General features: G+C 37.6%; 1 protein-coding gene across 2 annotated transcripts in view; it reads right to left on the bottom strand.

Annotated features, from left to right (window-relative positions):
* LOC131679051 (coiled-coil domain-containing protein 170) overlaps positions 1 to 25395 on the bottom strand; it is a 115447-nt gene that overhangs the window by 78101 nt on the left and 11951 nt on the right. Inside the window, exon 1 of one of the 2 annotated variants that reach the window (XM_058959592.1) lies at positions 15698 to 16020. The exons of the other annotated variant lie outside the window; for it this stretch is intronic. The gene's annotated coding sequence lies outside the window, so the exon portion shown is untranslated. Of the gene's footprint in view, positions 1 to 15697; positions 16021 to 25395 lie in introns of those variants that run through there. 2 annotated transcript variants of the gene reach the window in all.

Below are 25395 nucleotides of genomic sequence, written 5' to 3'. Positions count from 1 at the left end.
ATGATAATTCTTTTATTTAAAAAATGGCTAGGTTTCTGAAAAACGACAGAAAGCGAAACAGAAAGAGAATGTGCTTCGTGAATGAGACAGGTAGGCAATTCAAAGTACTCATTTGCATTGAAGGAAGTGTGAAATGTCTCGGCTATGTTGTTGATTATTTCATTGAAAATAGCTCAAAAGCCGTACATTTAGTCGATTACAATGCAGTCTCTTTCCCATAGCCTACAAATTGTTTCGATCGGAATCCTCGTTCCAGAGATATGAATTAATGAGTCCTATACAAACCGATACCACGAAAAGGACATGGTTCAAACTATCAGAATGAGTACTTAATTTTTTGGAAAAGCAAGTGGTCATTGAAAGTGTCTCCGGATATAAAGGCTTTTTTCTTGAAAGACAACGTTCTTGAAAGTTCAAGTCTTAATTTTATTTCAAATAACTATTTTTAGTCACATTAATAATGAAAAAAATCTTGGGATTTTCAGTACAACACGGTGTCATTTGTTGCTACACAGTAATGTGTATGGCCAAAATGTAGTCAGATCACCTGTCTATCCAATGCCTAAACTCTGATTGTAATCCTCGCTCATAGTGCACTGAATTATCCAGCGAATTGAAATTTCAATTCAAGCGTTCTCAGTGTAGGGCAAATATGAGCAACTGAAACCTTCGTCATGAGTTAGAAGAATCTTTGAGGTACTTTTTCCCGAATCTAATTTGTGGACAATTTTGGACATTTATCCGTTATTTTTCAGAAAAGCTCATACCAATACAATAAATATTCATTTTCAGTAATATTATCTCAAAGCTGGTAATCTTAATTTTGAAATGGCACATTTGAACATATGTAGATACGGAGAGTTTGGAAAACGCCCGTGGAATGTCTCTTTCAAAATTTGTATCTCCAAGCACCCATATTATCCAGTTAAGTCGAATATTTTTTGAGATACCCAAGGATTTCGTTAATTATAGTGTACATAAACGTTCAGTATAGAATTGAATTATATTGGTTTTGATGTGGATTTCAATTTTTGATCACATGTCTTTCCATAGTGCAACGTTTCGTTTCGAAGAGATATCATCATCCTCTTTAGGAGGAAAGCAGTGTTTGTACATAAATTAGGTATAGTTTTCAAGTAATATAAACATTTTTCACGTTTTGTCTGAACTGCAAATATTTTCTTTGCCGAGTAGGATGTAATGTACGATTTTTTTCCCGCGAAAAGTTCTTCTCTACGCTAAAATGCAAAAACTGTTTATAGGGATTTCTAGTTTTGTCTTGGAGAATTACAAATATATCAGATTAGTAGAAAATCCTATGACACAACTTAGAAATGGATCAAGAAATATTAAGACTAATGTACCACGAACAGAAAAAGCGAGAGGGTGGGGCACGTGAGTGATGATAAATGATGTTTAGTGCCGTGTCAGTTTTATGTTTGATATAAATGATGCAACTGGTAATTTTTGCGCCATAACCAGTATAACCTAAACTTTGCTCAAATGTCAAATTTTCGCTAGAATTTTGGGATTCCAAAGTGTAGCAGCTCTCGGTGATGCCAAAAGCATGACATGAATTTGAGTTATATGAGAAATTTATCATCTCACTACCAGGTGGATTATTTGGTGTCTGTGTATTCATGTATTTATATTCCAACATCTATCTCACGGCTGAACGCAACTCTTAATCCAAGTGGTAAATACACCAACTCTGAAAAAAATTCACTTCGAAGTTAAGTTGCACATTAATTTGTGTTTGAAGGGAGCTTTCATTTATTTTTTGAGAAATAGTCCACTCATTATTGAGTAAATTTGTAAAATGTGTATGGAATCGAATTCCTTGAATCACGTAGATGTGTTTTCAACCCGGATATTCAAAATTTGTTTCGTTTTGCTTTTAAAACACCAATAAAGCAATACTCTACTCTGTATGCAACAGTCTCATTTTTAGTTATTCGAAATAGGTAAGTGAGGAATAGAAATATAAAATGTTTAATATCTCTGCCGCTCGTGAACGGATTTTGACAATCTATAGCTTTCTATTTGCGCGATGTGGTTGCTTTATTCGCAAGTTATTTGCTTAGAACATGCTCTGTTTTGACAAAATCACCCATATCTCAGAAAGTAAACAACATATCGAAAAACAAAAATAATAGTGTCAAACTGTCACGTTAGATCTTTCATTTAAAACTAGTTCCATTAAAATCGGTTCCGCCATTTGTCGAGCTGAGTCGATTGGTACATGAAACTCGGCCTTCCGGGCCCCAAAAAAAAATTTCAAAGTTTGAGCGAATCCTACACATTTCTTTTGGAAGAAATGTAAAACCGCCTTAATTGAAAAATTATCTCGAAAACTCAACGTAAGGATTAGTTATTTTTTACATAGAATGTGTATGCAGTAGAAAGAGAGCAACGAGTGTTCTTGATTTTAATTGACTGAAACGCCGATCTTTAAATTGTGTATGCAAACTTTGGAATAAATCGGTTAAGTAGTTTTTGAATGGCAGTTAACACCGCAAATCGTTTTTTTTTCCTTAAAAGTTCCACAAAAAGTTTCTATTTTATTACAGGCTCAGTTTACCACAATTTGAAAACATTGTTTCAATTGAAGCTGTAGCACCTAACGCATCAAAACCCCTCCGGATAACGAAGACGTAACGGTCTTTCGAAGATGAGAAGATCAGAGCGCAATTCCGAAAGCACTCGAGTTGAGTGTATAGAAAATATAGAAGAGTTGCTCTTGAGTCATTTTTCTCTTTTTTTCTCCGTGATCTCTGATCATCTCTCTCATTTTATTCGAAAACGAACAAAAATGAAACGAAAGACTGAAATCGAAACAAAAATCCCAACTTATTGACTTGTAGACTCAACTAGTTACAACATTTTAGTCGCTCTTCTACTGATGTCTGTTAGCTGATTCGTTACGTCGTTTTTAAACTTTTAAACAATAATTGGAAACCACTGAAAGCGACTAAAATGCTGCTGCTGGTTGCAACATTAAGTTTATTATGAGTGATTGACTAATATGTGATCTAGCATCATTTGACATCCAGCTGTGACTGTGATCAATTGACTGTGTATGCTTCTGTATGTCAACAAAATCAGTAAACCTGGTAGAAGAGCGACCACTTTTTGGCTTGTTTACGTTTTTCTTCTTGTTATATTGTTTAAAATATCACGATTTTTCGGACTGACAGTGTTTTAATTCGGAACGCGTTCCCCGCATAAAATGAAATTGAGTGTCGATAGAAATACTATTGCATTAATATGAAGCGAAAACAAAAACTGTCTTAAAGCTTGAGTGAGATGCCTGATGTTTATACAAAGCATACAGTGCACTAACCTATTGCAGAAATTCAATTATTCTGGCCAACATATAGCATAATATCTGAGTTTTGTTAGACGCAATCACTAGTGATAATATGCACATTTTAGGAAAGTTTTTATGCTCAGTTTTCCATAAAACTTTTATATTTTTATGATATAATTCGATTATTTAATTTGGTGCGATACATTAACTAAATGAAACCTTGAGTCTTTAATATACTTCCATGGCGTAAACAATAAAAATGATAAAACGTTAATGGTTGTCCAACCGATCTCTTGCGAGAGACGAGCGATTGCGCGTAGAGATCTGTTCACTAGGCTGGGAAATATTTTTCCTAACCACCAGCGTCTTGGTGGTCGTTCATTTCTATCTCGTACACTTCCCTGTCATCATCGTAGTTACTGTCATGTACATCTGTGTTTCGTGCCCTCACGGGTCACGAGTGCCGACTTCCACAATGATGGTGCTGACTGTTAATTTTGAGATACTAGACGCGACTTTTGGCGTCAATATTATCTGAACAACAGACACAATTGTTTGTTTTTCAGGTAATGGTACTGGAGACTGAATTTGCAAAGATGTACTGCGTATAATAATACTATTGCATTATGTTTTGTGCGTGCGTGCGGGTCAGACAGGAGGAAATGAGTCAGCCACCTAGATTCTCACGACAAAAACGCCAATTAATATATGGGGAATTACTTCCTAGATGTGTCCTATATATAATAAATTCCCATTCTTCCAAAAGTGACAGGAATCTTTCAATGGCAACGGTGCACGTAAGATCACATTTTGTAGCCGAACATTCTCCATATATATGAAGATCAACCACGTGTTACAAGTTGCTATGCTAAATGACTGGTTTCGCCTGGGCTAATTTGTTGAATGGCATCAGCACTGAATGCCAGATATGGTAGAACTCGTCAAAGGCTATGTTCGTAGGCATAACCTCCATTTTCACCGTCAGCAAATATTTCACACAACGAATAGTCAATAGCCTCTGTATTTGGCTGGAGCAACACTTCTTGCTTCTGCGACTCAATCATCCGACCGATCACCACAGCAAGAATTAAAGTAACAGTTTCTATTGTTCTTTCGAAGAGTCACACGATATGAAAGGATCGGTTTTGTCACACTCAGCATACGGAGAAGATATCGAGACTGCTGTCTTCAGTGGTTCGAAATAGCAATCTCCCTCACCATTATCCCATTAATTTGTTGGAACCGAACAAGATTCAATTTGTTTAAATAATCACCGAAAAAACATGTTGAGCGCAAGAAAAAAATATAGAAGCGCCACGTTCTTTGCCCGATTTATGGTTTAGATGTAAAAAAGTGTTTACCAAATCCACGGATCAAAATCATTATCTTAAAGAATGTAATGTTTTGCATGCCCTGGACTAATGAACCGAAACGACAGCATCGAACAGTCAACGTCAACCACAAAACTCATAAAATCAAATGAACTGTTATAATTGAAAATCATTGAACTGTCAATAGTGTAAAATTTTACCATAATAAAAATTTGAATAACTGAAAATGTTTCAATACGCAACAATTGTATGAAGAAGAAACCCTGCTAGGTGGATTCGCGTAAATGTTTCCCATAAATTATCTTCGCAACAGAACTTTGGAAGCATGATAAATTTACCTAATTCCACCAGGCCGACAGACGCGTGGGCTGGTAGGTACAGGTGGGCGCGGAAAAACACACCTGTGCACGGTGCCCAAGCCACACACCGTAGCACAGCCACGAACGAGCCATCAGCAGCAGCAGCAACTTTGTTATAAAATCAGGTAAACTGGAGCCCGTTCTGATGCCAGGTGAAGAGGGTAGCTAGGAGCTGAAACGGAAGCCTTTTCCATTTATCCGTGGTCGGCCGCAGCCTACTGAGATCACCTCCGTTTTCGGCTGAACGATTATTGAATGTTGTTACCTGAGCTTTTGATGTGGCTTTGCTCCGAAGAGGCATTTTGGGCTCCTTTCATGCATGGTGGCTACGGGAAGGCTTTGCACTTGCTAAGCCCTTCTCCGTGGCGGAGCCCACAAAACCGGTGAGTAACTCCTGCTGCGAGTTCTTGATTCTTGGCCCAATTGTAAGCTCTAAACAAAAGGGTTAGCTTCGGTGTGGCTATGCTGTTTTCGGCGGATGGCTCTCGGCAGTTTGGGGTCTTTGGGGATCACTTTCAAACTCGTTCCGGGTGTGTTGTTCTTTTAGACGAAAAATTATTTTAAAAGTAACCGTTCATCATCGGCGACTAGTTTCCGAAAGTGGGGGGGAGCAACCACAGGCGTACTTTGTGAGTGCCCTAAAACTCTAACCCGTTCAGTCTTTTCGAGCATTTCGATCAGGGAGCCAGGATCGGGTGGAAATACATATAAGCCGGTTAACTGCTTCTTTCTTCACTCGTTACAGGCTACAAAGAACACATGTTTCTTCCTTTTCTTTATCGTATGTGAATGAGTATCCTGACCTGACAGCCGAGCCAGGGCCCGCGTCACGAGCATACCGTCGTAGGAGAGAATAAATAAATAGCACATTTTTGTGTGTGTCGAAGTACGTACCCTACATTATCCGGGACACAGACGATGGGGGAGTAAACTAGAACAATGCCGGTCGTGTTGAGTCATACCCCGGTTTGGAGAACGGAGTCGCAGCGGGCATAAAAATAAAAATGAATGAACGAACGATGGTAGGAATGGTTATTTTTAGCAGGTACGTAAAACAGCAAGAAGGTAGTAGGCTAAGCTGCTGAACTCTCCATGCAGGACGCCGGATACGAATTGCGTGGGCGTTCGAACTTGGAACAAAAACAGGTTGTTCTAGTGAAGGCAATACCAGAACGGCAGCTTGCCCGAGAGGGTGACCTGCAGCGTTAGGGAAATATGTGAAGCTTATTATATTTCATTTTTTTTATTGAATGGAAGCCAACGAAGGATATCCCTGCAGTTTAAATTAGCTGTGAAAAACAAAAGTAGAAAGGGAGTATCCTGATTATTAAATTTCATAATCATCTTAATACCCATGTTAATTATTATCAACAACAACGGTTATACATCGCTAAAACTTTTGGTATAAATTCACAAAACGTTTATGCAACCAAATTCCTTAGATTCCGCACATATCACACAATGGCGTAGCAAGAGGAGTTTATCTTTAACTCCTCTAGCTACGCCACTGTGCGGTATGAAAACACTTTTTTACCCAAATTATTCTACTTAAAAAAAAATTGTAGGGATGCTGATTAAATTAACTCTCTAGTATTTTTCAAGTAGACTTCGTTTTGATAAATTTTTTTTTTTTCGATTATTACGGCACCATTACAACACTGTTCAATGATTTCCTAATGCGAATGATTATTGTTTGAGTTAGCATATTTATCCAAAGAAGGAGCTACGTAAAATGACTGAATAATTGACAGAAAATAAACAATGAGTCTCTCTTTGTTAGATATTCGTATATTAATATTTCAATATCTAATTATTTTAATCATCAGGAGTATTTTTGAAAAAAATGGGAAAATGATTATCTTGAAACTGATCTTTTAGCATGGATGAGTGCTGTAGTTGTGGTTAGTCACGGTTAGTCGGCGACTAGCCAGCTCCTGAAATCGAAAAAAAAGTACAACCAATCAACATCGAATGTTACATATTGAACCAAACCATCTTGGTTATCAGGTCATTTCATTTGTAGTAGGTGATCGAATCCGATTAAACTCACCTGAGGAAAGATGACAGAAAACCGTGACCGAATTAATATTTGGAACGAAATCTTTGTAGCACAAGATCAGTTTTTAAATTTGTAAAAACTTCTCGATTGTGTGTGGTAAAAAACCCGGACCGGTAAAGAAATATCAAATTTTAGACAATATAATCACATTTCATGTATAGACCAAGCTTTCTAGTTATGTTTTGCCATTATTGTAACTTTCCTAAAGTAGGGGAGCCCGGGGCTAGTTGGCGGTTGGGGTAAGTTGGCGGAATCCCTTTTTCTCTGTTTCTATTAAACATATAGCGCTGCCTCTTCTTGTGTACCTCGAGTTATGTGAAACCCGTTATCCAATGTGTTTTTGTTGCAAAACGATTTGTTTGGTGGAAGTTGTGGGTGATATTGTGTTTTCGACCATACCAAGTAAATTTTCTAAATTTTAAATACTTTGCGTTATTTAGCGTGATTTTCAATCTATTTCCTGAATGATTATATTTTTCGATAGTGCGTGAAAAGAGCTTTCAATATCCGTATAGATATTACAACTATCCACAAACAAAAGTTATTTTTTAAATAGTTTTTCATAAAATTTGTGGTTGGGGTAAGTTGGCGGTGCTGCACGCGGGGTAAGTTGGCGGTACTATTTACAGTGCAAAAAAGTCATCAAAAATATTTATTTTTTCATTCCAAGGTAAGAAAAAATTTTTCTTGTGTATCTCGCCAATGTAGGAGTCATTTATTCCGGCCAATTGCATGAAGAATTTCGAAAATTTGCTTTTGAATAGGGAGTATGCGTCAAAGTCAAAATGCCGGGGTATTGAAACTGAAATATAATAGCAAATGTCGGTTAATATACAGTTTTCTCGAAAAGACATTCAGCACGTTCCAAAAGGACCCTTGAAATAATTGAATCTCCATTTTATTGCTTAGTTTTTGGCGTATATTCACATAACGCCGGGTTTTTCACGTCCCATATTTTTGTCTCTATAAATGGAGACAATGCATCAAACACTTTAAAAAAATCAGAGATGTTGCCAACAGTCTGTTTTTTCATGCCGCGTGTTCTATTTTGCAAGATCTACCTACATCAAAGCAGTAAAAATTGAAAACTGAAAACACCGCCAACTAGCCCCGGTCTCCCCTACGCATACTAATATAGCGAATGCCGTGGTCTTAATCATATATCGAAACTATAAATATACAAGAATCGAAAACAATTTTATATGGACAGGGATGCTACACTGAAATCTGTGTTTCGGTCAAAAATATCTTTTTATCATCTGTGATAATTAACACATGAAAAAATCTGTGAAAGTCTGTAATAAATTTCCGAAAAATCACAATATTTCCAAAAATCTGTGAAATTTTCATCAAAATGCCAACAATCTTCCATCTATGAAAAAGAATCTGTAATCAAAAATTGTGAAAAAAAACTGTGACATTACAGAAAAATCTGTGAATTTGGTGGCCCTGCTAATAAATTAGATATACCTACCTACACATTCACCTCAAACATTGAACCCAAGCGCACAAAGCAAAATGAGTCAACGCTAATGATGATGGGTAGAGCGAAATAGGCAACAAGTACCACGACACTATGTTAACCATGTTTGGAAATGGTGCTTGAATGTACAAGCGATTTTGTGTACGAATAATTGTGTTCGAGATTGTACATAAAAGTGTGCTGGAAACGAGCACAATACAAAAGAAAGCATAGTGTTTGAACGAACAAGCTCAGTAGCGTATTGGACGACACTGGGTAGCGTACCTTCACATCCAGCGTAACGGACTTCTAACGCAGGACGCTCTCAGATTCTCTCTGGCGCCAGTATGATATTCCCATAGCTCGCAGGGCACTCTCAAACTCACTAGTATGGTGTTCACATTGCTCGTAGGGTGCTCTCAGATTCTCTCGACTGCCAACATAATATTCCCATAGCTCGAATGGCGCACCACAAACTCCCTAGGGCGCTACTCAGATATTCTCTTTGTTTGCAAGGCGCCAATAAATTATCTGGAACGCTAGGATAATATTCCCATAGCTTGCAGGGCACTCTTAAACTCACTAGGATGCTAGTTTGATATTCTCAAACCTCGCAGCGCGCTCTCAAGCTTTCTAAGGTGCTAATATGGCTCTATGAGGTGCTAGGATGATATTCACATACCTCGCAGCCAGCATATCATGCTGGCAATCTCAGATTTTCTCTAGTGCCGGAATGATATTCTTATAGCTCGCACTCACTAGGGGCGGCCGGAAATGATGGCTATCATGTGTTGAGGTTTTAATATGGGTTGGATTGGTATGAATTCCTACTTACCACTTCCTAAGCAACTCTTATTAGATAATCAGCAGTCATACATGATGAAGTCAGTGTGCAATCCACTAAAATCATCGTCACAACGCAATGCAACGCAACGCAATGCAAAGCTCGAGTTGGGTGTATTCACCACTCAACCAACGAGAAACTTTCATTATCTTATTAGAAATTCCCAATAGTTTCGTAGTCACCGCTATAGCCCCAATACCTATTAGTGGGACTCACCGAGCGTCAATGTCTCGTCACCGTTCTCTTTCTTCGATTAGTAATATCTTTCCAGTTATCTTTTTTTATCTTATACCAAAATACTTATAAAATTATTATCAGAAATTACCTTGTAGCGGAATCATACCATATATTACTATTGATTCTTAACATTTCGCTTTAGTAACATTGCTAAAGAATTTTTTTTAAAAAAAATTACATGAATGTTAAATCGAGGTAAAAATTATGTTAAATCGAAGTACGTTAAATCGTGAGTATGTTAAATCGAGGTATACCTGTATAAAAGTTTACATGCAAGATGCGTATAGCGATTGGTCCGTAGTGACAAGTTGCTACTTACCGATAGCATTTCAAAGTAGCCTGTACTAAGGTATGATGAAAATAGGCACTTTACCCTATAGTCTGACTTAAAGTTATGAATCTCTAGCGTTGAAGATGGTCTAATTTATTCGATTGGAAAGTAAATGCTCTATTTAAATTTTTTGGTAAATTAATCACTATACCACATATGTATATTAGGGTGGGACAAAAAATAGATTCCAGCTCCGAGCAACTTTTTGGATGCCATTTGGGTCCTAGAATTTCAGTGCAAATTCTGACCTTGATCCCTGAAACTATATTTTCGCGCCCACTGTTTAAAGTTTATATGGGAAAATTAACTTTCAGAAAATAATTCTTCCAGGAGTCGCCCATTGCTTCCTAAAAATAAACCGTTATGTGGCTTTTGTAGGAAATTTAACAAAGAAACAAAGTCTCGAAAACTACGAAACGATCTGATGCTTGAGAAAAAAGTTATTAAGCTGAAACCAATTGATGCTCTGACGATTGATAAAATATTCATTTTTTCTAGCACCACTGTTGTTGGTTGTCCAATTATGTGCAATTTTGTTTTGATCTTCTCTTCATATGTCTAAATCATTTATCTATACTGTGTGGCCACTTCGCATGAGTTTTGAGGGATAAATTGAGTCTTCTTTTGTACATAATAAGAGAAAATTAAAGATTTTCTATGTAATTCGACCGTCAGCAGCAGTGATGCTATGAAAAGTAAAATTTTCATTAATCTTCAGGGCATTAATCGGTTTATGCATAATAACTTTTTCCACAAGCATCACATCGTTTCATGGCCTTCTAGACTTTGTTTCCTTGACAAATTTCCTATAAAAATCAGACATCTATTTATTTTTGGGAGGTAACGGGCGACTCTTGGAAGAATTAATTTGCAAAAGACGTTTTCCCCATACGAATACCATGTAAACTTTAAACCGTGGGCGCAAAACTATAGTTTCATCGATCGAACCAAAAATTTGCAGAGTTCTTCTGGGAGCTAAATGGGACCCAAAAAGTTACTCGGAGCGAAATTTAAATTTTTCTATATAACCATGTCCCACTCTAATGTATATCGAATGAAGCCGTTTATAACTAAAAAACGCTTTTAATCCACCTAACAGTGTGATGATACATTTCTTATAACTCTCTAAATTTTCTCAATCGATATAATACCCGAAGAAAGCGTTCTTCGGGTATTATATCGATAAAGAAAATTTAGAACTTGATGCTTCGCGATGTTTTTGATAACACATACTACAAGGACTCAGAAAATCGCTCAAATTATCATTATCATTATCATCGCAATATCAGTGCAATCAGTGTCATTATCGCAATATCAGTGCAAGAAATTTCAAAGATTAAACCAATTTAATGGAAAAGCGGAAAAATGGCCCATAAAAGAGAAATATAAACGAATTATAGCTAATGCTCCGTTAATAACATATATAGATTCTTCAATCAATGCATTGAGTTGGGAAAACTGAAGTTTCCTAAAGGTATTATATATGTTGTGCTGAGTCAAAAAATTCGAAAAGCAAATTTTCGAATGGATTTGAAGTTCATACTCTCAATAGCGTTTGCTCAAGTTCCCAACGCGGCTGAGAACTAAGCACTGAAATTTCAGCTCTTGATATCTCGCTACCTCTGAAGTGCATGCGTGCATAGTTCAAACTTTACTTCGATCTTTGATCTGAATTATTATCCCTAATCCTAATGCCAAAGAACAAATAAAAAACTCTCGAAACCGGTTAGGGAAAATCATTATCATTACTGGAATTTTCTTTTTCACGAAACTTTTCGATAACCTTTCGTCACTTCTATTAAAAATTTTCAAATGTTTTATAATTTACATAATCTTATTTGGAACAGTTGTTTAAGAAGCTTTTGTAATATTGTGTAGGAAAAGCTGAAAATTTAGGATACCCTTCTAACATAAACTATCGCACGAATGGGAATAGGTTCGCCGAATTTTGGAAGAAGTCGATAAAATAACCCCTTGAACACTACCTAAATATCCTCACAAAATGGAATGTACCTATTACTGTGATTAATAAATACAGTAAAAACCCGTTCTTATCATCTCCATGGTGTATTTTAGGCTGATAAAATGGGGGCATTGACTAAATCGCGACACTTTTTTCCTTTATAATAATCTGAAGCTGCTCAAATATTCTTCCCTTCCCTTGATGTAGTCTAATAACTATTTCTGATTATTTAATACAGTCTTCTAGCGCAAAAACTAAAAAAAAAATAATTTTTTTATTTTAGCATATTCGCATCTTTAAGATAAGAAAAACATGGTCAAAAAAGGATTAACTCAAATTCAGCCTTGTTTGTTTGCTAGAGCCCATCAAACATATTGTCATATGAGGCTGATAAAAATGGGGGCTGATCAAATCGGGTCTTCAATGTATTATAAGAGATAGGCAATATTCGAAGAAGTTTCTTGTGGACGAGTGTAGAACGAATTTGGTTTCTGCTTACTTGGAGTCAGCGGCGTAGTCAGAAATTCGGTTTGGTGGGGATTTGGTGAAAATCTAACTTACTGTCCAAATGGCAGAATTACGAAACCGCCATTTTTTGTAGTTATAAAATTCTGTATCGATTTTGTGGGTTATTTTCGGCAAATTTGAGACCGGTGTCGGCGGTAAAAGACGATGATGAGTTATGTTCTAACATAGACCATGCGGTAGACTTGGGTGTAACGCCCAACTCCTACTTAGCAGAAGGCAAAGAATTCTTCACATTTCCTTTCGATCATGTCCATATGAGCCTGCCTAGTCCTAGTTTTCCGTTCTAAGTTTATAACTATTCGCTAAGTCTTTAGCGAATTTGTTGAGACTTTCATTTAAAACAACTTTATTGTAGGCATGAATACTACGTATATGGAGTATATCGAGTTATAAAGAGATATTTACAAAGTGTTCCTTAATCTAGTTTTTTTCTAAAATAACTTTCCATTGCGTGCTTCACAAACTCAAGCTTTGGATAAAATGCAAATTTTATTTATAAACAATAGAAGAGATTTATCATAAATAGTAAAATCATAATAATTTAATTAAAAATTAAATAGAAATAGCCTAAAATATGTTAATACCTTGAACACATGGACCCTTCATATCTTCAACAAAGTGGTTTGTAATTGCACTCTCCAAAATTTTGCTGAAAACATCAAGTCTGGAACTAAATTTGTTTGAAGAGTAAATTCGCCATTAATACTTCTTTGAGGATATAACGCCAAAATTATTTTATCAAATGATGTGCTGTTTAACGTTTGTAAAATTCATCGAAGATACTAAACCTGCGAAATGGGCGGAACGGAAAACGCCATTTTTCATAAATTCCCCTACTTTTGGAAGGTGGTTTTCTCGTTATTAATTCTATAACGTTTTCGTCTCAACTCGACGCATTCCCAAAATAAAAACAATTTCAGCAAATGTTGAAAGTTATGCTATTTTTCGGTGAGCAGTTCTAAGTTTCATAGACACTAAAGCAATTCCAGTTTCGCTTCCAATTAAAAAAAGACTCTAATCCATATTACAGTACACCCCTTCAAAACTGAACTCAATATGATAAGAAATTATGATTATTATTTATGATTGATTTCAGAATTCTGGAATGAGATTCTATTGGAATGTTTTAGGTAAGTATTTGATATGGATGTTATTAGACAACTGTGAGACCAATAGATCAGTTACAGATCAGGATCGCATACCCACAATTTGTCATATGTCCTCATGATGTTTCAAACAATAGGTTATCAATGTACTGATCAGATAATTATCGTTGTAATATTGAATTAAATCAGTCAGCATCAATAAATTTCCAAACCCAATCCATTTTTTTGGGTGAGGGGGGGGGGGGGGGGGGGGTTGTGGTTAAACCCCAAAGCATCCTCTTGGCTACACCACTACTTGGAGTTATTCATTTCGCTTTTCATTTTCCGAGATATGTTTCAGATCCATCCAATGGTTATAAGTCAGAAGGTTCGCGCAAATGAAAATTTTTGCACCGATAAGTGATCAAGTTCCATCTAGACAACTAGGAATTGTTCGGTGGTTATTCTAGCGGTTGTAGATTGAAAAATGAAATACGAAATTCGCTAATATTTGGCTCATTTATATCTTGGAAACTAAACACTAGAATCAAAAACCATTTAATAGCTTTCTGTCTGGGTGATAGGCCTTTCATCTAAAATTGGTTTGGATAAGATCGGTTCAGCAATTACTGAGAAACACGAATGAGAGTTTGTCCGTTATATACACACACAGACATTGTCCCAAATCGTGGAGCTGAGTCGATTGGTATTTAAGATTAGGCCCTACGGGCCTCGGAAAAAATCTTGAAAGTTTCATGTAACTTTCAAATGGTTTACAATATCGCCTTGATGTCAAAGAGAAAGTTGCAGGAAAGTTCGCAGGGTCTTTTGAAAAACCTATTATTGTTGATGGAGAAACGCGACTAACTTATGAAAAGGTCGTAATAAAACAAAATAATTGTGTTGTTAAAACAAAAGTTAAAATATCTCGAGAACTACTACATTTTAGAAATTTTTTGTTAAGAGCATTTCGTTTTAAATTGGCGTTTAGAATCATATTCAAAAAGAAAATTGTATTTTTGACTGCAAATAGTAAGAATTATAAAAAAAATGTCAAAAGTTGTTGTTAGGAAAACTTTTTTATTGAAAGCTTCTCCAGGATCCAAATACACTAAAAAAGTTGCTCTTACGTCTTTAAAACGATAAACATTAAATTTTTGACATTTTTTGATTGGGTAACGCGTAACTTTTAAAAAGAGCATAATTACACGAATTAATTGTTTTTGAAGGAGCAAAATTTCAAATATCTCGAAAACTATCGCATTTTGGAAGATTTTTGTTAAATGCATTTTGATTTTAAATGGTGCTTAGAATTATATTCTGTAATAGAATTGCAATTTTGTATGTCTATTAGTATGAAGATTTAAAAACATGTACGAAGTTATTGTTAGAAAAACTTTTTTACCGATTTTTTCTCCATCATGCAATCACATTCAAAATGTTTCTTTTCTCTTTAGGTTTTTGGTAACAAAATATAAAAAATTAAAAAAATGGGTTTTTTCGCAATTTAAATTTTTATCATAAATTTTTGTTTTTTTGAAAAATGGCACAACATTTTTTTCAGTGTATATTTTTTCAGACAGAAGTATTCATTCCCTGTAACTCGTTCTCAGATAGTTTTGCTGTATAAAATACAATAATCGAACAAAAAAAAATTGAAATTCATACACGTAGAAACGTTTACGCCCTTTTGAAAAGTTGCTCTTGAGTCAAAATAATCTTATTACCTGTGGAAAATATTTAGTCTTGCATGACGGTGAAACGTGTAAAATTTCATTGGAATATAAGATGGTCGGTCACGATTTTAAAGATTTTCGGACGGATCTTCGTGGCATTCCTCAGATGTACTGTAGATCAAAATCTGAAATCATCGATAACATACATTTTATACGAACATAACACCCTACTTTTACCCTTTAGCTACAAACGATGATACCCAAATTGTAGGGTTATTTTGTATTAACGGATAACGGAACACTCGCAAAAAAATCACTTCAATGCCGATAAATTTTATTATCTTCTATTTATCTAACAAAGTTTAAACTCAACCACCTGACTGCTCAGATGAGTTAAAGAAAATTACTTTGTTTATACATATCTGTATCATGTAATATTGCTTTATTTACCTTCCTCTTCAATGTTTATGTTCCTACAGTTTGTACCATGCCTCATTTGTGTATTGACTCACCGAGAATCGCCTTTCCAGTTGGTATCCACACCCATAATATGTATACCGTTTGCTCGCTTGGTAGCAACGTCACACACTTCGCCAGCAGCTCTTTAAACGACCGAGCTTGCTTTCTTGCCCACGACACGACGCGAACGCGACGCGAATGGCCCAGTGCGGCGGCTCTTGGGATTCCTGGCTACCTAGTAGCGAGACCTCTTAAATTCCACTTGTCGAGGTCTTTTTAAATCTTTCGCAACCGTGCATCATGTGGTGAGCGAGTTAAATTTTATGTTTTTAGTGTCCGTCGGTTGCGAGTGGGACTCCCTCGTTGCTACTATGAAACCACTGGGGAGCCAGGCGCGAATGTGCATGCGGACGGTGTCGGCTCAACGGTTGCTACTATCGAATGCGAATTGGCTCGTTTAGCTGGCAGATGGGGACGCCACGTTGCCAGTGTGGATTCGTGTCCAATCACGAACAGCAGCAGGCCCCAAGCACGTTTACAGTGTGACGTTGAATTCTCTACATACATACGAACGCGGCTCGTTGCATCTGCGTATGAAAGCCATTTCAACGAGGCTGTCATAATTTGATACAAGTCTTTTTTTTCATGTGGCGCGAATAAACGATGATAACGGTTGATAGTGGCGCGCTTAGTTACTCTTGCAGCTATGCGGGGGCTCTCAATTTGAACCGGACCTGCGAGCGTTTGCGTTTCGTTATCAAATGACAAGTATTCATAACAAAGTCGCAACAATGGTAGTCTTTTTTTCTAGAGAACTATACTACTACTAATTTGGATAGGGATGTGATCACATCTACTGAAACAACTTAATTACATTAAAAATATACTTTACACAAACTTCGTTCGATCGCTGGTCTGAGCACGACATACAGGTTTCGTGAAAGTACCACATTGGCAATTACAGGACTGAATCATGCTTATCCTTGGGGCTTCGATTTTCCGGGGTTAATAATTCGAGAAGTAGTATTAAGTAAACAAGCTATAACCTAGAAAGAACATTCCACTATCTTCCGAGAACCTTTGCAAGAGGCAAAGAGAGGATTCGTCACTCAGGGTCGCAACTCGCAACTAAAGGAGGAAAACTCACCTCCCTAGCTGCAAGTCAAAAACTCTTTGTAGTTCACAAAACCGAACGGAAAAGACCACTCGCTTTCTCACCAACTCTGTGACACCAAGCAGCAGCTACCGATAATCACCTGCAACAATGAGATGATTTCGTGAAATTGGAGTAAGTTGACTTTTTTAAACAATTTTAAACGACTTTTTGAAATATATAATAGCAGAATATTTTTCTCAAAGTTGTGATAAGGATTGATTTTGTTTTTCATTTTCCCTGTTTTAAGTATGAAATCTAAAATAATTGGTAAAATCATTTGGAAGGTCAGGCAAAATAATTCAGATTCCGGAGTTTCCGGGTAAAACCCGGAGGGTGGCAACCCTAATTTCAACTCTCATTCAAGTTAAAAGAATGCGCGTAGTACTTAAACAAAGAGATCGGTGTCCTTGTCCTAATATCATCATATCGGTGACCTGTGTCGTACCGGATTGCTACGTGGTCACTACGCATGTAGTCTTCGAAAACTCTGCAACTCATGTTTACCAACAGTGACGGACTATCAAATAGATAATGGATTCCCGGCCATCTCAGCGAAAACAAATGCTCTTTACAGAGCCATCCATCTTTGCTTCAGCTACCTAAGGACTGAACAATCCTCACACGTCGAACATCCGACGTCGAAAAACCGACGTCAAAAATAAGACGTCGAAAAACCAACGTAGAAATCCCGACGTCACGAGTCCGAACACGACGAGTAGCACACTACACGTCAGAATTGCGAAGCCGAAAATTAGACATCACAGCTCCGATGTACAGAACCCGACAACGCAAATTCGACGTTGGAATTTTGATGACGCGAATCCCACATCGCAAATCCGACGTGGAAATTCCAACACAGGTATTCCGAAGTCGAAAATCTGATGATGTTATTTCGACACCGAAAATCCGAAGTCAATAAATTGACGTCGAATTCCCGACGTCGCAAATCCTACATCGGAATTCTAACCTCGAAATTCGAGGTCAAAAATATGACATCGCAAATCCGACGTCGAAAACCCGGCTTCAAAAGTCGTAATTCCTACATGAAAATTCCGACGTAGGGTCCGACGTCGAAACTCCGACGAAGCCATTTCGACGTCAAAAACTCGGCGTCAAAAATTTGAAGTCGGATTTCCGACGTCGAAAATCAGACATGAGAAACCCGACATCAAAAATCCGACGAAGTTATTTCGACGTCAGAATCTCGGCGTCAAAAATCTGACGTCGGAGTTCCACCATTGAAAATCTGACATCGGAATTCCGACGTCGAGTTCCGACGTCGGAGTTATGAGATCGAAAGTTCGACGTCGAAATTCCGACGACGATAATACGACGTCTGAAATCCGACATCGCAAATCCGATGTCGCAAATACGACGTCGAAATTCGGACGCCAAGAATCCTACAAAGCAAATGCGTCGTCGGAATTTGGATGTCGATGAACTACATCAGATTTCCAACAACGAAAATCCGGCGTCGGAATTCCGACGTGGAAAATCCGACATTAAAAATGTGAAATTCCGACGTCGAAAATCTGACGACGTGATTTCGACGTCGAAAATCCGACATAAGAAATTGAGGTCGGATTAACGACGTCGAAAATCTGACGTCAGAATTCCCGCATGGAAAATCCCACAACGGAATTTCGACGCCAAAAATCAGAACTTGGAATTCAGACGTCTAAATAGCGACGCCAAAATCCGACGTCGAAAATCCGAAATCGGAATTTCGTCGTCGAATCTGCGGTTTCGGATTCACGGCGTCGGAAATTCGACGTCGATTTTTCGACGTCGTATTCTCGAAGTCGGAAAACTCATGACAAATTTGCGAAGCCGGATATTCGACATCGGACTTGCGCTGTCGAATTTTCGACATTGGAGTTTTGACGTCGGATTTTAGATGTAGGAATTCTGACTTCAAATTTATCAGGTGGGATTAACGACGTTGAAATTTCTGCGTCGGAATTCCTATGCCGGATATTCGACGTTGGATTAAAGATGATATGTTCTCGACGTCGGTTTTCTGACGTCGGATCTCTTACGTCGCATTTTTGACTTCAGAATTTCGACGTCGGATTTGTGATGTCGGATTTTTGCTGTCGGATTTTCGACGTCATTTTTTGACTTAGGATTTGCGATATTGGATTTCGTCGGACTCGCGACGTTTGAATTCCGCCAAATTTTTGTCGTTGGGAGTCCCGACGTCGGATATGCGGAAACGAAATTCCGATGTCGGATTTTCTACGTTGGAATTCCAATGTCAGATTCGCGCCGTCGGAATTTCGTCATCGGACTTTCGTCGTCTAATTTGCGATGTCGGATTATCGACGTCGGATTTGCGTTGCCAGATTTTTGACGTCGGACTTTCGAAGTCGGGTTTTCGACGCCTGATTCGCAACGTCGGATCTAGTCGCCGGAATTCCGGCGTCGGAATTTTGATGTTGGGTTTTCAATGTCAGATTTCGACCTCAGAATTGCGATGCCGTATTTGCGATAGCGGTTTTTTGGCGTTGGATTTGCGATATCGTATTTTCGACGTATAAACGTCTACGTAGCATTTTCGACGTCTGCATTCCGAGGTCGGGTTTTCGATGTCGGAATTCCGATGTAGAATTCGCGACAACGAAATTCCGACGTCGGATTTTCGACGCCGGCGTTCTCTTCACCGGTATTCCGACGTCGGAGTTTTTGATGTTGGATTGTCAACGTCGGAATTCCTATGATGGTTTTTCTACGTCCGGATTTTCAAGAACAGAATAGCGATGTCGGATTTTCGACGCCGGATTCACGATGTCGGATTTTTGTCGTCTGATTTGCGATGTCGGAATTTCGACATCGAAATTTCGACGTCTGAATTTCGAGGTCGGATTTTCGACGTCGAAATTCCGATGTGGGATTTTCTATGTCAGAATTCCGACGTCAGATTTTCGATGTCAGATTGTTGATGTCGAATTTCTCACGCCGGATTTTCGACGTTGAAAATCGGACTTCAATTTTTTTATAAAAGATTTTCGACGTCACGTTGTCGAAATTTTCAATGTCGGATTTCGGCAACTTCGGAATTCCGATGCCAGATTTTACCAATGTCGGATTCGCGAGGTCAGAATTCCGATGTGGGATTGTCTGTGTCGGTATTCCGACGTCACATTGTTGAGGTCGGATTTTGGAAGTCGGATTTCTTACGCCGGATTTTCGACGTCGGAAATCCGACATCGCAATTGATCCGTCTAAAATCCGACATCACAAATCCGACGACGGAATTTCGACGTCGAAAATCTAGCGACGCATATCCGACGGTAGAGAACCGACGGAATTCCGACTTAAAAAATCCGCAAATTCAACATCGCAAATCCAACGTTCGGAAATCCGACATGGCAATTTAGACGTAGTAAATCCGTCATCGGAACTCCAACATCGAAAAACCGGCGTAGAAATTTTAACGCCGTGAATCCGACGTTGAAACTCACCCGATCGTCGTTCCTGAAATAAACAAAAAAAAAACATATTGAAACGATGAAAATCCGACGATGAAAATCCGATGTCGAAGATCCGACATGGCAAAGTCGACGTCGCAAATCCGTTATCGAAATTCCGACGTCGAAAAACCAACGTAGAAATTTTGACACCGTAAAGTCGACGTCGAAAATCGCCCGATCGTAGTTCCTGAAACAAACAAATATAAAAAAACAGAATGAAAGAAACTACGCCGTCAAAAAAGCAACATTGGGAATCCGACGTAAGAAATCTGACGTCAAAAATCCAGCGTCATAATTCCGACGTAGAAAATTCGACATCGATCATCTGACATGACGTCAATAATCCGACTTCGGTATTCCTACTTTGAGAATCCGGCATCGAATATTCGACGTCCAAAATCAGATGCAATAGATTCGTCATTGAAAATCAGTCGTCAGTCGATGTCGAAACACAGACTAACAGACATAACAGTTGAAAATAATTCTTCGCCCGCTTTAACGGCCATTTCAAATATATTTTTAGTTGGGACTGTGGCAGCATTTGAGATTATGGCGCCACTGTTATATGTGCAAGTACACGATGGATAGACCACTAGTGAAAAATTGTTCCTGAATCTGAGGGATAACCATTTTGCAAATGAGTGGTTGGGACCGTGTATAAAAGGTGGAGTTAGTGTTCTAGTAAAATTCGTGGATCGATATTTCTCGAAGGAATTCCGTCATAGTGTTGTCTGTTAGTCTGTGGTCGAAAATCCGATGACGAAAATCCGGCATCGCGAATCCGACATTGAAACTCCGACGTCAAAAATCCGACATAGCAAATTCGACATCGAAAATCCAACATCGCAAATCTGGCGTCTGAATTCCGACTTCGAAAATCTGACGACAGAATTTCGTCGTCGATAATCCGATAAGGAAAATTTGACGTCGAAAATCCAAAGCCAAAAATCTAACACCGAAAATCTCGTGTTGGAATTCCGACGTTGAAAATCCGACGTCAAAATTCAGACGTCGAAAATCCGACAGCAAAATTCCGACCTCTAAATTCTGACAACGAAAATCCGACATCGGAATTCCGATATCAAAATTCCGTCGTGGAAAATCCAACATCGCAATCCGATGTAGACAATCCGACGTCGTGATTTCGACAATGGAAAATGCGAAATCCGAGTTTCGACAATCCGATATCGAAAATCCTACGTCGGAAATCCGACGACGAAATTTCGACGTCGAAAATCCAACATCGCATATCCGACGTCAAAATTCCATTTTGTATAATTCCGACGTAGAAAATCCGACATCGCAATCCCAACGTCGAAAATCCGACGCATAAATTTGATAATCCGACATTGGAGAACCGACGTCGGCATCCAGACATTGTGAATCCAACATCGCAAATAGGACGTCAAAAATCCGACGTAGGAATTCCGACTTCGAAAAATCGACATCGTAAATCCGACGTCAGAAACCCAATCGCAAATTCGACATCGCAAATCCAACGTTCGAAAATCCGACGTCGAAGATCCGACATGGCAATTTGGACGTCGTAAATCCGTCATCGGAACTCCGACATCGAAAAACCGGCGTAGAAATTTGGACGCCGTGAATCCGACGTCGAAAATCACCCAATCGTCGTTCCTGAAATAAACAAAAAGAACATATTGAAAGAAACTCCGACTTTAAAAACCCGACATTGGGAATGCGACGTTGAAAATATGGCGTCGAAAATCCAGCATCGTAATTCCGGCAGAGCCGTCTTAATACCACTCGGGGCCCCTGGGCACAACTGAACTGAGGGGCCCCTATAATTCAACAGGTATAAATTGCTGTAGAGTAGGATGATCTAAAAATGATTCCCAGCATCAGGGAACCATCTACACCGCTATGAGATTAAAAATACTGTAGAAATCAAAATATATGGAGAAAAAATTTATGTTTCCATCATTGTAATTTTCCAGGTACCGTCGAAAAACGGAAGATAATATTGATAGATCTTAAAAAGATATTAGCATTTCTGACTAATTTGACCGAAATTGGCAAATGGCCTAACACACTATATGCGGTTGTTGGAGTTCGAACTCTGGTGAAATGCGTATAGAGTTGCGTTATTTGCTTCCCATATGATATAATCTGACCTTCATTGATCTAAGTCTAATACGATGTTTGAGGCTGAAGAGTGCCTCCGTCAATAATGAGGTATGATGGAGTAAGGCGGGTTAAACGTCAACACTACACACCTAGAAAAAATAGTGTAAATTTACGTCTCCTGACCCTGACATATACGAGCATCAAAAATGACTTAGTTTTACGTTTGATTTTAATTTTACATGACGTTTAATTTCGTAAATCATGTAATTTTACTCCATATACAGCGTTTATTCTGAATGGTAGGAAGTTTAATTTTATCTTATTGCGCATGTAAAGTATATGTTTCATGTAAAATTAAACGGAACACGGTAATGTTCCTTCATTTCGTAAATTACGGTTTGTTGAATTGTGTCATGTTTGCAATTACGTCAACGATAAAATTCAGATTTTTTTGGTGTGTACAATGTCGACGATTCATTCAATAATTGTCCTTACACTATGACAATCTAGGAAAAATATTTACCAATATGCCAATAAAATCCTATTTGTTAATAGATGACGACTACGTGATTTACAAAAGTTACATTGATTCATATAATGTTGTTCTCAATTTCTTACTGTTCCTGATATGATGCAGCTGGATAAAGTCAATTGCCAGATTTATAAAAAAGTCACATTTTTTTCAATCATGATTCAACTACATTTACAGATGACAATATTGAATATTGCAGCCATTGAAACCAATTGATTTTATGTCAAATCAAATTGTGCGATTCGAGGTTCATCCATTTTAGATATTCGCATTTTTCGCCTCAGAAATAGAACGATTCTTTGAAATAGTGTCTCTTACTGCAAAAATTGTTGGTGAAGTAGATTTTTGTTACATATTCTGACAGAAGTTTTGTGCTTTCTTTTGTAGTAAACGGTTCTGAGAGGCAAAGATAGCAAACAAGTACATTATATGTAATATTAAAATTTTCATATTTAACGAATTAGTATCTCAAAGACGGCGCTAGTAGTTAAGCGGAAAGTCTAGGGTTTTGATGGTAGAGTCGCCTCTCTGGTGTCGGTGATAGGCACTCAGTACAGAAAGAGACGAAAGGAAAAATAATAATAACAATAATTAGCCCTTTCACCTTTCGAAAGTACAAATATTCCATACCTTCATTGTTACTTAAGGGGTTATACATATATGTTCAGGTCGGCCAAAAAATCGAATTATTTTTTATTCTTCTATCGTAAAGCTCAGGTTCTTAAGAATGTTACCTCAAATTTTTATAGAGATCGGAGCAGTGGACGCAAAGTTATAGCGTTTTTCATCTTGCTCCCTTATGGAGGTGTTGCTTATAATTGAAACTTTAAACGCGATTATCGCGAAATCATGTTTCCCGAAAGCGTCTTTGCGGTGACTACGATTGCTGGAAAAGTTTTCAACCGATCTCAAATTTTTTTTGACTTGTTCGTAATTTAACTGCCGTGTCCTTGAACGATCCCATTTTTTCGTCAAAATATTCGTGTTATTGTTATGAATTTTTTAATAATTTTTTTCAGACGAAAATAGTGACTTTTTTTGGAAAAATCGTCCCCGTTTCCAAAAAGAAGATTTTTTTTAATCGATCGTTCAAGGACACCACAGGTACATATACTAATGAATTTTTTAAGTTTGATGATTTCTGTTGAGCTGTTGGACTGGAATCGTAGTCACGGCAAATCTCTTTGAAAAAACGCGTTTTGCGGAAATTGCTATAGTTTCGACAATTATTAATAGTTTTTTATTTTCTCAAGTGGATTGGATATTGTACCACAGACTAACAGACATAACACTATGAGAGAATTCCCTCAAAAAACATCGATCCGACAATTTTCGCAGAACACTAGCTCCACCTTTTATTCACAGTCCCAAACACTCTTTTGCTGGTGGGTTCCCTCAGGTTTCGGAACAATTTTTCACTAGTGGTCTATCCCTCATATGCTTGTTCATATGTCAGTGGCGCCATAATTTCAAATGTGGCCACAGTCCCAACTTCAAATATTTTTAAAATGACCGTTAAAGCGGGCGAAGCTTTGTTTTAGAGTGTTATGTCTGTTAGTCTGTGATTGTACTACGCTAAACGTATAACAAGTATTTCATAAAAATATAGCTACATACGTTTATAAAAATTCAAACTTTTTCCTTTTTTCCCGCATCTCAAAAGGTTATATACCCCTTAAACAAATAAACATAGCAAAACATCGGAATTACTCGAACCTATTAATATGAGCAACACAATTCATTTCAATAATTCACTACCACAACTTTTAGGAGTTCATTCAAAATCAGAGATGCAACCATCTACCAACAAAGCGCATCAAAGACGACAATCATATGCTATATCACTTAGACTGCAATATTATACAAAATGTAAACTCAAGAATAAATGAATAAAAAATTGAATTTAAAAACATTATTTCAATATCAGTCGAAATAGGAAACACATCGAATGCATGCTGCACAAATCCTCGACTCCCTACGGACTACGTTCCATTTGAGTCAGTATATTCTGATTCCTGATACTGACGGCCTAAAAAATTTTTGATAGGGCGGAATGTCGTACAAAATAACATAATTCGTCGTTGTTGTGCTATCTTATGACAAGCGCCAGTTAGCTCATTTCGAGAAAAACGATTTTTAAAGTTTGAGATTGAATATCTTGAAACTTATAAATGGTATAAACAATTCAAAGAAGACAATTGATGCTTCTATCTATTCTTTATTAATCTCTCAAATATTATGAAGATCGCTTGACTATGTTGCGAGTTTTAACTATAAATGTAAACAAAAGTCGCACTGACACGTGTCATAGGTGTGTATAGAAGACAAAATTTGTATGGCGTGTCATAATCGTGCATGGAAAATTTTCCATAGAAAAAAATCATCAACTATTAACTTTTATTCATATCTATGGTTTAATTTGGCCTATAAACAATCGGTGAGATGCATTTTGAAGGAAAAGAGTCAGAGAATCTAGCAAAAATAGTTATTTTTGGTTACAGT

The sequence above is a fragment of the Topomyia yanbarensis genome, chromosome 2, assembly GCF_030247195.1.
Source record: "Topomyia yanbarensis strain Yona2022 chromosome 2, ASM3024719v1, whole genome shotgun sequence".
NCBI lineage: Eukaryota > Metazoa > Arthropoda > Insecta > Diptera > Culicidae > Topomyia > Topomyia yanbarensis.
This window is presented reverse-complemented; position numbering and strand designations above follow the sequence as displayed.